Below are 17,129 nucleotides of genomic sequence, written 5' to 3' on the forward strand. Positions count from 1 at the left end.
GTGGTGTTCAAGCGCGTTTATCCGGCATTAATAAACGTTTTAAAGGCGCAGTCTTGTACAATTTATTATATATATAATATAAACGTAATATACAACGCGTTACCAAGGTTGAGAGTACCAAATTTATATTTATGAGTATCCCCGTAACCGCCGGACTACGTGCAGTTCCGTAGCGCCCCACACTTTTCGAAAGGACCGGCTGCGATGCTGCCGAGGCCACATGGCTCCGATTCTGGTAAATTTACGTTGTGTGTGAGCTGCTGACTGTCTGAAAAGGAACGCTGAGACATCTCAGAAGGGAAGGAAACCGAAAAGAAATCCAGTTATTGTCGCAGGGAGCGCACACGAGTAAGAGATGGGTCGACAACGTCAAGCCTTTCGTGCCTTTCGTCGCCGCTGCTCTCGTGTGTGGTACTTTTGAGACTTGTTTCCCGTCGTATTCCTGTCATCACCGTAGTCTCGGGTAGTTTTTTTGTGTTCGCTTGATACTACGGCATTTACGTGGATTCGTGAAACAAGTCCTGCTTCGTTTTGAGTGACATGTGTGACAACTAGCCAACGAAGACTGGTCTATTAATCGATAGACCTCTCTCGACAGAGAGAGGCTTCTTGGAGTTCGTGTTCAAATGTGTACGTCACGGATATTGTGGGACGTATGGATACGATCGACAGGTGAGAAACAACTTATTTACCGGCTTTCTTGGTCATGTAGGACGCAAGTAAGATGCTGCAATCGTTTTTTTTTTTTTAATCGCATGATAGATTGCAATTTTGTTCTTTGTCATGATTCGCGTGCAGTTTCGTCGACATTTGTAAATATGCGCGCTAATCTTGTTTTCACTTGAAGGTGAAAAACAAGTTTGTGTGATTATTGAAAGTGCGTTGTTCGTGGTTTTGTGTTTATTTATACTAAAGTTATTTTATTGCCTTTTCCGCGTTTTTACTAGAATCTTAACTGTATTAAGGTAATAGTATTATTATATACAAAATAAGTTATGTGTTGTTCTAAGGCAGCTCGAGCCCCATAGGGAGAAGTAAATTAGTAGACTAAGTAGTAAGTTTAGTACCCCTGCCACACGGAAAAGTTAATATATTTTCATTCAGTGATATAGGATTTAATTAGCGCGCGGTTTTGAATGGTTATACGAGCGCCGCAAGCGGATTTGTCGACCCCACAATGTCATTCGATCGAAATTGCATTAATTTTACTATGTGGCCGGGGTATGATGCAAGAATTCAGTGACTGCACGCAATAACGTCGCTTACATGATCGTGAGAAACACTTGTCTTGCCTTGTCCGCGTTGACCACGTCTACCTGATTTTTAACTGTTCTGTTTTGCTGTTTCCAAATCACTGCGTGTCTCGCCATTTTGTCGAAGTATTTCTGTATAAAATATGCATTCCTACAACAATAATTGCATGACTCAATTTTTTTGACTTCACATTTTTCTATAGACGTCTTGTACACATACCTCGTGCCATTTCGTACCGATTATTTAGCGGTGTAATATTTTGCTCGTGTAATAAAATGTTTTCTAGACCTGTTGCTATGTGCAGCTTTCATTTTAGCTAATATGACACGCGTATGTGACTAAAAACGCGTTACGACGGTCGATCTACGCGCGTTGCATTCGCTTCGACGCGCGCCCCCGATGGCCTTCCTTTGCGACGTCACGAGAAGAGCGCTACGGCCTTGTCTTCTAGGAGGTGTTGCGCAGGCCGACGCAGCCCCCCTCCCCCCCCCCCCCCCCTCCCCGTGAGCGTTTGGGTTCGAGATTATTGTTCGCTTTTGCTCCTTACGGTCGAGGCTAAAAAGAGCACTTCCGGACGCTCGTCTATAGTATGAAGCTGCTGACCCATTGCACTTGGGCCCGGCATCTCGATGCGCTTTGCTCTAGTGTGCTTGGTGACAATACTTAGACAACTCGGATTCCGCTTGCCCGCCGGAACTTCCCGATGCGCTCAACGCTGGATACTGTGCTTAAACGTGCTGTGTGTGTGTTCTGTGCACCATGTTTGGAGACGACGTCTGGACGACCATGTGCGCCGCCGGAATTCCCGCTGCGCTCACCAGTGGACTCTACGAAAGTATTTCGCGCGATGCCCTTAGCACTTAAAAGCGAGAGATCGTCTCGATTTCAGACCCGGGATCTTCCGCCCTGGTCTGAAATTGCGATGATCTCGCATGCAACGTCTATGGGCATTGCACGAAATACTTTTATAGAGTCCAGTGGTGAGCGCAGTGGGAATTCTGGCGGCGCACCACCTGGGTCTGAAATTGGGGCACGGATTGGTACCACGCGGTACCAGTGGCTCTGCAGAACCACTGTTACCAGCCGGTTCCGCCTGGATCTAAAATTGTGGCACCAGTTTGTATCCCGTCTGGAACTGCAGTGTCTGGAACTGCGCGGTTCCAGGCTGGATACAAACTGGTGCCCCGATTTCAGGTCCAGGCGGAACCGGCATTTTTCATTCCGACCTATATCTGACATTTTCGTACGGGTACTCTTGGCCAGCAGAACCCTACAACCCCTGGCGGCATCATGAATGCAGCGTTGTGCCATAATACTTGCACCGTACAGATACCGGCTCAGATATCGCTGAAAGAAGAACATGGATGCTGCTAATGCTTTGCAGTGTTTGCCGCAGTCGACGCTCGCTGAAGAGGAACCTAATTAATGTCTCTCAGTGATTCAATGTCTTCCGCTAAGCGTCGTGGGATTTTCAAAACGGAGTTCAACGTTGTGCCGTGTAACAAAGTTCACCCTTAACGGCTGTCCGAGCAAATACGCACCAGTACTCGGGCCCTATTTTGTGCACTGCGAAGAACTCTGATTGGAACAAGATTCTGTAACTTGGGGTGTCCGAGTAGTGATTTCGGAACAGCTTAGGGGCTGCGTGCTGAACTTGCTGCATGAGGAATATCCTGGCGCAAGCCGCATGAAGATGATGGCACGCAGCTATGTATGGTTACCTAGAATTGATCTGGCTATTCATCAGCACGCACGTGCACAAGAGCAAAATCTGCTGAGCATTTCAGCCAGCCGCTCGTCCGTTTCCACTTCATCCCTGGAACTACCCTGCAAAGTTCTGGTCATGCGTTCCTGTAGATTTTGCGTCAAAGGGTGTACATGTGTTTCTGGTGCTCACCGATACATTCTCGAAGTGGATCGAAGTATGGGAGATGTCCATCACATCCCCCGCCAAAACAATTGAAAGGCTTTTGGGAGCATTTTCTGCTTACGGCTTCTCTGAAGTACTAGTGAGCGACAACGTACCGCAGTTCACATCAGCTGAGTTTACGGTCTTCTTGATTGCAAACGGCGTGAAAAACATTTGCAGTCCGCCTTACCAAGCAGCCTCGAAAGGCGCAGCAGAACGCACTGTCAAAGCTCTGAGACGAGTTTTGCTCAAGCAGGTGCTTGAATGTGAGGCAACCTGTAGACAGTGTTCTCTCTAGGAATGTCTTGACAGTTTTCTTATCTGCTATCGCAGCACACCGAGAACCGCGACGGAGAAGACCCCCGCCAAGCTTTCTTTAAAGCGCCAGCCACGTACGAAACGTTCCTCGCTTTGACCTGATCTCGCTAGCGTTATGCAACGAAAGCAAGAGCACTTGAAGGATAAACGCAATGCCTGGCATGGTGCTGAACGTGCGTTAAATGCGGGTGACCATGTTTTTGTGGAAGGAGTGCGCGGCGAGCGTGTCTCCTGGGAAGAATACATCGTGTCTCGGGTGGTGAGTGCTGTGACCTACATTGTGAAAGTGCTCAACCATCTTTACTTCACGCACGCTAACAACGTCCTCCACATGCGGGGCACATCGCGAGTCCGAAGCCAACAATGTTGGATGATTCACCGATTCCGCCACCCATTCTGTTCACACCAGAAGGCTAGGAACCTTTAGGTGGGACAGCACCCACGTCTACGGCTGGCCCGACGCCTGATGCGCCAACGCCGGATCCACCCACAACCAAAGCCTCCGAAAACCTGGCGACGCCGCCTACGGCAACCGCGCCAGATTTGTCTGCCACAGCGAGAAAGCAACCGCTTCGATGAAGCTCCCCCGCATGCAAGCCGCCGGACCGTTTTAAAGCACGAGAATTTAGAAAATGAACTATTTTGTGTAAGGGGGGAGGACATGTTGTAGCGTGCCGATTGTGCTATTACGAGCTTTAGTCATCGCGGAAGCACCGCCTGACTTCTGACGTTATGTCTGCTATATAAACGCAGCGATCGTGAATAAACTTGGTTGTTCACCAGTATGACTTCGTCCAAGGCCCTTTCAAATGTGAAGCGCAGCAAACCCGTGGCCAAAGCGCGCAACCACCGCCTCGCCTCTTTCGTAGGAGAGAAGACAGTGTAGCGCGAGCCGGCGAAAGGAAAAGCTGTGCTGTTCGAATGATGATACAAGAATACGCCTTGGTCCCTTCGTTCGTCTCTGTCAAGCCAAAAATGTGCGGCGATGCATGTTAAAGGGGTCATGAAACGATTTTCCTACTCCTTCCTCCTTGGCTTTAATCCTCAACTCAAATGCGAACTGTGAAATCACGTCGTCGTGACATTCTTCGGCACCGGTGCGATGACTCTTAGCTTCCACCGTGCTTTTTATGCACACCATAAAACTTGTCATTCCCCAGTGACGATAGGTTTCGTCAGGGCACTCATTGGCCACGAACGCGAATCCGAATATTCGTCGACGGTACGATGCGTGAGCTGGGCTCGGCTGACGTCAGGTTGGCACCACTGACGCGCTTTGGGAGCCGCGGATGTATCATAGCGAAAGGGCGGAGAGCTTTCGAAGGAAAGAAGGTACAAAATAGTCCACTATATTTTCAAACGTTCGTACCTAAAAGCTGGCTTTTGACTTTCTACTCTCTTTCTTTTGGCCAACTAAAAGATATGCGATCAGTAAAGTCCCAATTTAAAATAATTTATCCCACCCCGAAATTCGTTTCATGGCCCCTTTAAGCATTGGCCTTGGACGGTTCTTGACGCGCAAAGCTCTCCTCGGTCCGATCGAGTCATCTGGAATTACAAACAAAAAAGAAAGCAATCCTGCGTTAATCCTTATTACAGTACAAGCGACAACTGCGACACGTCACGGCGACGTCGCTGGAGATCGGCGTTACTTTCACGCACCGGGGGGTGTGTGAATTAAAGTATTCGGTATAGACAATTGCAAGCATGACGCCACAAGTGGTGCCCCATGCGTGCAAGCGCGTGCAACGCGCGGGTGAACGTAGCTTTGGCAAGCTCGTAATCGCACGGGCGTGCCTGCTCGAGCAGAGACATGGCGGCGGCCAGTAGCCCAGCTTGCAATCGTCTATAAGATTGACATCTAACTATTTGTTCCCAACGCTTTTTTTTTCTTTTTTGTTACGAAGCTCGTGAAGTGGCATCTCTCGGCACGAGCTCATTGGCATTGACAGTGCTACGGCGGAATTTGTTTTTATTGGCTATTTCTTTGTAGCTTTCCCGAGAGCGCGAGCACTGTGGCGTTGCTTTACAATAAAAAAAAAAAAAAAAAAAAAAACTGTTTCGCAGCTCAGTGGTATCTCCCCCCTTTCGCATGCAGCGGACACAGGTTCGAATCCCGCGGGCGGTGGGTTATCTTTTTCCGTGGATTTGGGAACATCGACGACGGGCATCCTACGTCCTAGTACACCAACTACAACATCAACAACGAACGTCATTTTCTACGTCATTTTCTATGGTGAAAAAAGCCGAAAACAGCCATCGCTGTAAAATGGCCCGCAGTTGTTTCCACCGCCTGGTAGAGGGCACTAGGTACAAGGCCAAAAATTATCGTCGTTACGCTTGCTTGGATCTGGCCCGGCTAACGTTGCGTTCCTTCTAAACTTCTTTAGTCATTTTATTTTACTTCTACAACCCGATTCTTTGGGCCGATAGCAGGCACCTCATCTTTTTTCATTGAGCGTTTCTCGAGGTGGGGGGGCCCTGCACCCACACTATGAACATCATTTACCCGATGGACGTCTGTTTGAAGAGGTTCCTGCCGTCGTACCATTTTTTGACACTGGGGATATCTTCCTGAGTTGTAAAAATGCGCTACCACAAAACACACTACTTCTTCGAGGAAACGGTAGGTTTAGATCTGAGAGTTATGGTTTCAAAACCTGGAAAGATATATAATAAATGCACGCTTGATTAATTGCAGACAAAGTGCAGTTCAAAATATTCTCGTAAAAGAATAGTGGCAAGTCAATAACAAATCTCAATAAACTATCTGTTACAAAAAAAAATATTTTGGGAGAGAATCAGCAGGCGAAACGGTATGCTCGATATTCCATCGCAAATCACGTCACTGACTTGGTGGTAAGAGAGGATCCCCGATCTTGTCATTCGCTTGAGACTTTGAACTGCTTCGCTTATTTCATTATACATATTTTTGTTTAATTTTACCTCTGGTTTCCGATCTGTCGTTATTTCGCCTTGCTCTCAAGTGTTCTTCCAAAGCCGTCTTTCTATGACTTAATTTGCTGTTTGCAGAGATTCTAAGGCTTCAGCCATTCCGCCGCAGTGAAATTTTTCGTGACAATCTTTTGAACCCTTTAGTGATCATCAGTGCCGGCTTGCTTGGCTTGTGTGTTTGGCTGGGTGAAATAAAGCACTGCCAGAGCGAGCACACGAGTTTAGCGGTTCTTAAATTGCGTCTCAACGCTCTCGGCACGACCCGGTCTTCGCAAAAACTCGACTCAGTCTTCGCAATCATTTTACGTTTCATATGCTAATGTCGGCTCTGCATCAGCACCATTTGGTGGAGCTCTGAAGAATCTTAAAGCCCCTTTATCCTGGGACAAGTGCCGCCATTCATTGTTTTGGAAATGCTCAAGACACGTTCCGCGCGCCCCTTCTTGGAAGAACATGGCGCCTGGAATTTAGCTCACTGCTCCGCTGTGCCGCCATATTCTTCCCGAGAGCTGCACGTTGGACGTGCCTCGTATATCGAAACACCTTTCGCTACTTTTGAAACATTAAAGGCCTTTTTAAAAAAAACCTTTGATATGCACTCCCTCTGGTGGACGCTTTTGCGAGCATTCGGAAGGGCCGGAGGAGAGCTTTGGGCGCCAATAATCTCCGAGACCATAGTCAGGCACGTTCGTTACGCGCTTGGGCCACGTGAGAGCAGGACCGCCGGTACGGAGATGCGTTTTGATAGGAAAAGGGAACTTCAAACCACTCCAATTTGACTGTGTTTTCAGAACAAAGTAAGTTGCTCAGCGCACCGTATATTTGTTGTGAACTGCGCTAACTTAGTCCTTAACGACGATGATCATGTGATTTCCGTATAAAATAATACATTTATATAAATGGAGCAGGTGGTTAATTTCTCCGACGTAATTCAAAAACCTAATAATACCAATCGCACATCAAATATTTTTCGAAGCAATTCATTTTTTTTTTTTTTTTTTGTAGGAGCGATTTGGCTTACTCGTTTTTAGAACCACCTCTTATATGCCAGGTGTTTCAGCCAAGTGTTTCAACTGGCTCTGAGACATGCATTTCTAGCGTGAACGCTCGTTCTGCGGAAGAACGCTACAAATCAGAGACCTCGAGCTTTTGTGCTTCTGCCGTTTGCTCTCGACTCAGCTTAGTGAACAACGTATAGGCTTACGCGTCTGTGCCCCGCCCCGTAGATATTACATTGGATTTTTTCACTTTATGTGTGCGCGAAGTGGAAGCCACAAACACAAGCATGTTGCTTTGAACGAAGCTTGCACTACACGACGGCGCCTGCTTGGCAGGCAGGTTTTTGTAGCTTCTGCTACGCTGGCTGCAGTCACTGAGCTCACTTTTTATTTTGTTTTCTGACAAAATGTATTTTACTACAGTACATGAAAAAATTATAGCGAGGTCAATTCACAAACAATTTTTTTTTATGCTATCTATTCTTGAAATTTTACGGGAGAGGAGGAGAGTGTCCCCAAAGCTTGAATGAACGCTCAAAATGGGAGAGTGCACGCGTGCAAGTACCATCCTCCGACCGGCGATGACTCCACGCTAGTGATTCCCCGGGCTCTGACAGTCGGCGTCCACACAACCTGCGGACGTCCGTCTGCCAAGAGCCCTGGCCCCGAACTCCTGCGACGACGGGTAGTGGCGTGAGCTCGCCCGACCGGCGATGACTCCGCTCGCAATTACCCCTTTAACTCTCAGGTCGGCGGGCGATGCCGGCACACTGTGTCCGCGGCGGCTCGCTTGACCGCAGTGTCTTGTTGGGGACCCCTGGTACTCAATAAACGCTGCTGATACCGGGATCATCGTTGTTGGCATGGCGTTGGCCGAACCCGGCGCGGCGACCGCCCTCGCTGGTAGCCGTCGGCCGCGCGATGGGACGGGCATCGAATTTCCCCTTTGACCGGACAGGTCCCCGGCCGTAAAGGTGCGTGATCTACCCTCCTTTTTATTCCCACAAAATGGCGCCCAACGTGGGGCCATGGCACCTAGCTTTTGTTGTCGTGGCACTGCTCCGCCGCGCCATGCCAAGATGGCGGATCCTCCCTCGGGGAGGCCGGCTCCCTTTGTGAGCCGCCATGATGCGCATCCCATCGGTGCCCGGATTTGGGAACCACGTCCAAGAGCCAGCCCGGAAACCTGAGTGAGTCACAATTTGTTCATTCTCTTTTCGTGGCTTGCCGCAGGAGACGTTTTATCGTACCTGTCGCTTCGGGTGATGGGCGTCGCTAGCAACAGTCCCCCACTGCCTGACAGTTGCCGACTCCGGTGCCAACCCCCACCTAGTTAAAGGGTTGCCGTCTCTGGCTGCGTCCTCAGAGCCTCCGTGCCACGGAAATCGCGTTGCATTGACCCCCGTGGGCCTAGCGACGAATGTTGTTAGCAGAAAAGAGCCTCTTACGGGTCAGCGAAACAATCTGGGTTTGTAAATATGCACGTTTCTTGGACACTGAGTTGTCGGACTCTCCGGGAGAGTCAGGCGGTGCGTCTGCCATTAACGTCGCCAAGTAGCTCGTAATGCTACCGACGGGCTCCGGGAGCCGTAGGCCACGCATCCGCCGGCATCCAGAAGCAGTTTTCATACTGTGGACGCGCGCGCTGTACGCCACTGGTATCGTGGTTGGCGCAAGGGTGTTCTTCGGGATAGATTTGTTTTGCTGAAACCTTTGAGCTTCTGCTGATTTCCGAGATTAATGCCTTTGCGGTATAATGGCACATCGCACTGTAGACGAGGTGGCTTTTTAGCTACCCCGTTCCGTGCGCTTCGCTAGGGATGCGTGCAGCTCGAAGACTCTACGGAGTTAGTTGTTTGCGCAGTCTCCGGCCCAGCTCCTGATGCAGCCACCGCTGGCAGCGGAGAGTCGCCGGCTCAGTTCCCGGCGACTTCAGTTTCCGTACGCAGGGTGCCCTCTAATTCTGTTAGTAGCATCGCGTGGCCTGTCTTCCAACTTGAGCCTCCCACCCTGCGGTAGGCCGGTTAATGTACGCAGGCAACCGAGTCCAGATAGAATGGGGACCCGGCCAAAACCTGTTTCGGGGATCATTGCTTCCCTTCGGTGGCAGTGTGTCGACCGACAACAATGATCTCTCCCTTCGACCTTGCCATACTGCGGGTCTGGAGAGGGCGAAGAGATATTTGCGGGGTGCTGCGTGGGCTCTTATTTCCGTCATTCAGGAAGATGCCCGTGCCCCCCCCCCCCCCTCTTCCCTGCCATCCCCCACTACGTGCGACGGCGGGGGACACGCCGAGCTATGGTGGCCGAGCGGCTGGGCGGGACCTGCGGGATGTGCGTCATCGCTGACGCTGCCGGGAGTTTGCGCACCCGACGGCGGCCAGGAGCAGCAGACGGGGGAGGCTAACTTCCGGCCGAAGCAAGATGGCCGCTGTCGTCCTTCTGTCGTCGGACCTGACCGAGGCGCCCAGCTGAACCAGGCTTCCTGAGGCGGGCCTGGTCACGGACGTCACCTGATGCCGGCTCCGAGGAGCGCCTTCGACTTCAGTGGCCGGTGTTTCCCTCGCCACCGGTCACCTGCACCCATGTCCGGAGTGGCCGGGGCAGGCTCCGCGCGTGTCACCGTGCCCGCTTCAACGGTGGTCGGCCCACACCGAGTCGACGACAAGCAGCGTGAGCCGAGCAACGTCCCCAGTGAGTGGCGCTCGGGGTTGCGGAAGGACTTCGTGTCTGAGCTTTCGTTCATCCGACCTCCAGGAACTTTTCTTGGATTTATTCGACGGCACCGGAGTACATCGCCCCAGCAGTGCGTCGTGAACTCCGGTATGTGGAACATTTGCGGCAGCAGTTCCGGGGGCTACCAGGGCCCCTGTTTTTTTTTTTTTGTAAGCGCGACTGGCACCCGTGTTGTCAGCGTGTAGGTTTTGTATTTTGGGGGTTTGAGAGCCGGCGCCCCTTTCTCTGAAAGGGGTGCCAAATGTTTTAAGGAGGGGGGGATTGTGGGAGCCCCTGGTTTCCCTCCCCCGAGAAGGCGTAAGCCGAGGCCGTTCCGGGCGAAGCCGTCTGACTTCGAGGCCGGTCTCTCCGTATCGTGTCGGAGAGACTACGTCACCATGCTGACCTACTCTCTCGTACTCCTCCGCGTGTCTCCCCGATTTCGGGGGAACAGCGAGACCGCGCGAGGGAGAGTCGGGCCTGCCCTCCGAGTGGACGGCCGTGTGGTTCAGGAGTCCTGGATTGGACTCCGGGCAACGGGTCGAGTCGCGGCGCGAGCATCCTCCGACCGGCGATGACTCCACGCTAGTGATTCCCCGGGCTCTGACAGTCGGCGTCCCCACAACCTGTGGACGTCCGTCTGCCAAGAGCCCTGGCCCCGAACTCCTGCGACGACGGGTAGCGGCGTGAGCTCGCCCGACCGGCGATGACTCCGCTCGCAATTACCCCTTTGGCTCTCAGGTCGGCGGGCGATGCGGGCACACTGTGCCCGCGGCGGCTCGCTTGACCGCAATGTCTTGTTGGGGACCCCTGGTACTCAATAAACGCTGCTGATACCGGGATCACCGTTGTAGGCATGGCGTTGGACGAACCCGGCGCGGCGACCGCCCTCGCTGGTAGCCGTCGGCCGCGCGGTGGGACGGGCATCGAATTTCCCCTTTGACCGGACAGGTCCCCGGCCGTAAAGGTGCGTGATCTACCCTCCTTTTTATTCCCACACACTGTAATGTGATGTTCTGGTGAATTCGAGAACCCTCTAGCTGATTCGAGTTTAGAATGTTCTACGCGTCGAACCTTCTACGTCGAATGCTCCAAAAGCTAACGCGTGTACAAAAGCGGCTCCGCGTGACAAGCTGGAGTCAGTTTCGCCCCAGCGTTCGACTCTGCTGTTACGCCGACTTCGACGCCCGCGACGCTCTGTTACTATCTTTTGTACCCTTTTTATTCTTGGCACAAGTTCGCCACATTAAACGTTTATTTCTTTCTGTTCATTTATTGTTTTTGGTCACCACCCGTGACATTTTGGTGGAGGTGCGGGGTAACCGCATGCCCGTGCAGTGCTCCCCTCTGAGTTCCCGCAGTGCAAGTCCGAACACAAGCCCCCAAGAACCAACGAAGACCAGACCGAGATCCGATTAAGTCGCCGGAACCTTGGCCTACCCCCGGAATCAGGACCCTTGCCACCCAGGACCAGGCAAACCAGGAGGACGACGATGGCCAACCAGTCGGAGACCCCGGCCGCTCCAGCCGTCATTTATCTGCCCGTCGCACCCCGCACGGCTGCTCCATTCCACGGCGAGCAATACGAAGACGTCGAAGACTGGATTGACCAGTATGAACGCGTTGCCCGCCACAACTGCTGGACCGACGGGCAACGCCTGCACAACGTCTATTTTTCGCTTGAGGGTACGGCCAAGCACTGGTACGAGAATCATGAGTCCTCTTTGACGTCGTGGGACATTTTCAAGACCGATCTCAAGGCTACGTTCAGCAACCACCTCCGCCGAGAGAGAGCCGAGGACCTACTGCGAACCAGAACCCAGGGCTCCAACGGGAGCGTCACCGGCTTCGTAGAGGACGTTCTGCGCCTGAGTGCCCGCGCCGACCCTCGGGCTACCGAAGAGAAGAAACTACGAATTCTCATGCGCGGGGTGAGAGACGACATTTTCGGAGGCCTCGTCCGCAACCCACCGGCAACCCTCGACGCCTTCGTCACCGAGGCAACAAACATCGAGAGCGCCCTCCAAGCGCGCGCTTCCCACTACCAGCGGCATCCAAGCGTCACTGCAACCGCTCTGCTTAGCGGCGAAAACGCTCCTGGTACGGACATCTGCGAAATCATCCGGGAGGTCGTCCGGGAGGAAATCCGCCGGTTGCTGCCAGCTGCAAACCGACCAGCGACGCTCTCCATCGCCGAGGTTGTGCGGGAAGAAGTTCAGAGAGCCATCCAACCAGAGGCTCCCGTCGCCGTGGCAGCCACCGAGGAGCCCACGTTGACTTACGCCGCAGTGGCCCGACGGCCACCGCCTCCTCCTCGAGCCTATGTTGCGCCGCCCCGACGTCACTCTCCTGCGCCACAGCACGACCGACGCCGCGACGACCAGCTCCAGTACGCCAGTCAGGAGCCCCGTGCACCCCGGAAGACCGATGTGTGGCGAACGCCCGACCGACGCCCTCTGTGCTTCCGCTGCGAGGAAGCAGACCACACCTATCGCCGATGCCCATACCTTCGACTCGGGCTGCGCGGGTTCCACCCGAACGACCCGCGACCCCGTTATGGTGAACGGCCTTGGGAAATCGACGAGTACCTGCGACGACCTCAGTCCCCCGAGCTTGCGTCCCGCCGAGGGTTCCGGTCGCCTTCGCCACTACGTCCAGCTTCGCCGATGCACCGACCCCGACGTGAAAGCCTGTCGCCCCTCGCTCCACGCCGGGGAAACTAGGCGCGGCAACCCCTGGAGGTGGAGTTGCCGAAGACGACCGACGCCAAGATCCTCCACGAACGTCGGAGGGCTCCCACTCGAACGCTACCAGAGACCGAAACGACGCCCCTGCAGCGGTGTCCAATAACCTAAACGTCGTCATTGACGGCCACGACGCATCAGCACTCGTGGACACCGGAGCACACTACTCGGTCTTGAGTGGGAGACTCTCCCGCCGCCTTCGAAAAGTCACCACGCGATCTCCAAGAAGGACGTACAACTGTTCTTGTGACAAACTTCCGAGAAGAGCCGCAGCACCTAACGAAGGGTACCACTGTGAGCCACATTGAGGAGTTTCAGGCGCCAGCCGTGGTCACCGCGGTCTACGAAGAAACCTCGTCGTCACAACAGAACAGCACACCGCCGCCGCCTATTGACATCAACCCCGAGCTCCCAGCTCCTAAGCGCCGGCAACTGGTTGATCTCCTCGCCGAATACAGAGACTGTTTTGCCACGTCGTCGAAAGTTCGCCAAACACCAATGGCGAAACATCGCGTTATTACCGACGACGACGCGCTCCCTGTCCATCAGTCGCCGTATCGAGTCTCCTTAAAGGAAAGGAAGGTGATTCAGGATCAAGTCCAAGGAATGCTCGACGACGACATCATTCAACCCTCAAGAAGTCCATGGGCGTCCCCAGTCGTCCTTGTAAAGAAGGGCGGAACCCTGCGGTTCTGCGTGGACTATTATCGACTGAACGCTGTGACGAAGAAGGACGTCTATCCGCTCCCCCGCATCGACGATACGTTAGACCGACTGCGCCACTCCCGATATTTTTCGTCGATGGATCTGAAGAGTGGCTACTGGCAGATTGAAGTCGACGAACGCGACCGGGAGAAAACTGCCTTCGCCACTCCCGACGGACTGTACGAATTCAAAGTGATGCCGTTCGAGCTTTGTACAGCGCCAGCCACATTCCAGCGTGTCATGGACACCGTGCTGGCAGGTCTGAAATGGCAGAGCTGCCTCGTCTACCTCGACGACGTCGTGGTATTTTCACGAGATTTCGACGAGCACCTGAAACGACTTCGAGCCGTGCTTCAAGCCATCAAGACCGCCGGCCTGTCACTCAAGCCGACAAAGTGTCGATTCGCCTATGGTGAACTTAAGTTCCTTGGCCACGTCGTGAGCAACAAAGGTGTTCTCCCGGACCCCGAGAAGACCCGCGCCGTAGCTGCATTTACGCCGCCGTCTGACAAGAAGGCCGTGAGAAGATTCCTCGGTCTTTGTGCCTACTACAGACGATTTGTTCGGGACTTCGCCAAGCTGTCCACACCGCTGACGCACCTCACGAAGGACGCCGTAAAGTTCGAATGGACAGACGAACATCAGCGGTCATTCGATGAGCTGAAACGAAGACTCCAGACGCCCCCGATTCTTGGCCATTTCGACCAGTTCGCTGATACAGAGATCCACACGGACGCCAGTAACACCGGACTTGGCGCGGTGCTAGTTCAAAGGCAGGACGGGGCAGAGCGAGTCATCGCATACGCGAGTCGGATGCTGTCTAAGGCGGAGAGGAACTACTCAACAACTGAAAAGGAGTGCCTTGCTGTCGTATGGGCAATAACAAAGTTTCGCCCATATCTGTATGGAAGTCCTTTTCTCGTGGTCACGGACCACCACTCGCTCTGCTGGCTCGCGAATCTGAAAGACCCCTCCGGACGTTTCGCCCGGTGGAGCCTACGGCTGCAGGAGTTCGACATGACCGTTGTGTACAAGTCCGGCCGGAAGCACAATGACGCCGACTGCCTGTCAAGAGCTCCTGTCGAGGCCGGACCTGCCTGTATCGAAGACGAAGACGATGAGTGTTTCCTCGGCGCTTTGGACGTCAGCGACATGGCAGCACTCCAACGAGACGACCCTGAACTGCGAGCACTCATCGAGCACTTAGAGGGACAAGCGAGTTCGGTTCCCCGTGCTTTCTTAAGTATCCTGCATACATTCTCCATGCGGCAAGGGGTGCTGTACAAGGAGAACTTCGTCAACAACAACACAGCATGGTTGTTGGTTGTTCCTGCCAGCCTTCGAGATGAAATATTCCAAGGATGCCATGACGACCCAACGGCTGGACACCTTGGCTACAGCAGGACGCTCGCCAGGATTCGAGAAAAGTACTACTGGCCGAGGCTACCGAAGACCTTTCACCTATATATTCGATCATGCCACGAGTGTCAGCGACGCAAGAAACCGCCGACGAAGCCGTCAGGACTTCTGCATCCGATTTCTCCCCCGTCTATGCCGTTCCAGCGGATCGGAATGAATTTACTTGGCCCTTTCCCGCCGTCAACGTCGGGAAACCGCTGGATTATCGTCGCCACCGATTATCTCACACGGTACGCCGAGACGAAAGCCCTTCCAGCAGGCACGGCTGTTGAAGTCGCCAAGTTTTTCATCGAGTCGATCGTCCTCCGACGCGGCGCTCCAGAAGTTTTGATTACTGATCGCGGATCATCGTTCATGGCACAGCTGACCCAAGAAATCCTCCGACTCAGTCACACCAGCCACCGTCGTACAACTGCGTACCACCCGCAGACCAACGGGCTGACGGAGAGACTGAACAAGACAATCGCCGACATGATCTCTATGTACGTCGACGTTGAGCACAAGACGTGGGACGAGGTGCTGCCCTACGTCACGTTCGCCTACAATACAGCGGTTCAGGAGACCACTGGATTCACCCCTTTCCAGCTGGTACATGTTCGGAAGGTAACGACCATGCTGGACGCAATGCTGCCCCATGAGCCATCTGACAATCAGAAGGACGACGCCCAGGTGGTCGCTCAACGCGCCGAAGAAGTCCGCCAGCTCGCCCGACTCATGATTCAAGACCAGCAACGCGTCGACGCGGGCCGCTACAACCTTCGTCGCAGGGACGTTCACTTCCAGCCCGGAGACAGGGTGTGGGTGTGGACGCCCATCCGTCGCCGCGGCCTCAGTGAGAAACTGCTGAAACGGTACTTTGGACCATACAAGGTACTTCGTCGCCTCGGCGAGCTGAACTACGAGGTGATGCCCGACGGAAGAAGAACATCATCACGCCGCCCACCACGACCTGAAGTCGTCCACGTCGTGCGCCTGAAGTCGTACTACGCTCGATAGGACTGTGGATGTTATATGTTTCAAATAACTCTTTAGTTTGCCGTTCTTTTTTATGTGCTTTGTTTTGTTTTGTGTTGCATCGGGGCGATGCACTTTTTTAAGGGTGGAGTAATGCCGCGCGCCAAGTCGAAAGCGCGGCCGTAGCCTAACGGTTATCGCGCTTGCCTCCTACGCGAAGGGCCATGGTTCGATTCCTGGCCGCGGCTACGCATTTTGTTGACACTGTAATGTGATGTTCTGGTGAGTTCGAGAACCGTCTAGCTGATTCGAGTTTAGAATGTTCTACGCGTCGAACCTTCTACGTCGAATGCTCCAGAAGCCAACGCGTGTACAAAAGCGGCTCCGCGTGACAAGCCGGAGTCAGTTTCGCCCCAGCGTTCGACTCTGCTGTTACGCCGACTTCGACGCCCGCGACGCTCTGTTATTATCTTTTGTACCCTTTTATTTTTGGCACAAGCTCGCCACATTAAACGTTTATTTCTTTCTGTTGATTCATTCTTTTTGGTCACCACCCGTGACAATATGGCGTCCGATGCCGACATAAACAAGAAGAAGTGGATGACAGAACTGTACAGAATAAATATGTAAAACAGTAATAACACGCAAGCACATCTTTCAAAAGATATGATTGTGAAGTCCCTGTTCAACATGCTTATTCATTTTTCACTCGGGAGCCGCTCCAACACGCTCTTTGTTCATCAAGACGAAACGAAAGCCGTTTTTCTGACCCCCACCCCTTCGCTCACGGCTTGTGTAGCCAAAGCATCAGTTTGAAGTAGGTGCACAAATTCATATTCTACAATTCTTATTCAACGTAGGCGGAACCGAAGAGACCGCAGTCTTTTTCTTTATGTAGTTTTACTCACCGAACAAAATGCGCACAAACCGTAGGGGGCAGCTCCTTCGCTGAGTATGAGACTAAACCAGGAACCCTGGAACCGGGGGGCGGGGGGGGGGGGGGGGGGGGGGAGGGGAGGCAACGGGGGCTTGAGCACCCGCTGACATTTTTCAGGGGGTGCTGGGCAATATGATGAGCCCCCGTGCGTTCGGCTCCAGGCGTACTCAACAATGCTGCACACCTTTCCCCCCTCCCTTCCGTGTTCCCGTTGTTGTTCA

The sequence above is a fragment of the Ixodes scapularis genome, unplaced genomic scaffold (assembly GCF_016920785.2).
Source record: "Ixodes scapularis isolate PalLabHiFi unplaced genomic scaffold, ASM1692078v2 PGA_scaffold39__5_contigs__length_11793443, whole genome shotgun sequence".
NCBI classification, from domain to species: Eukaryota; Metazoa; Arthropoda; class Arachnida; order Ixodida; family Ixodidae; genus Ixodes; species Ixodes scapularis.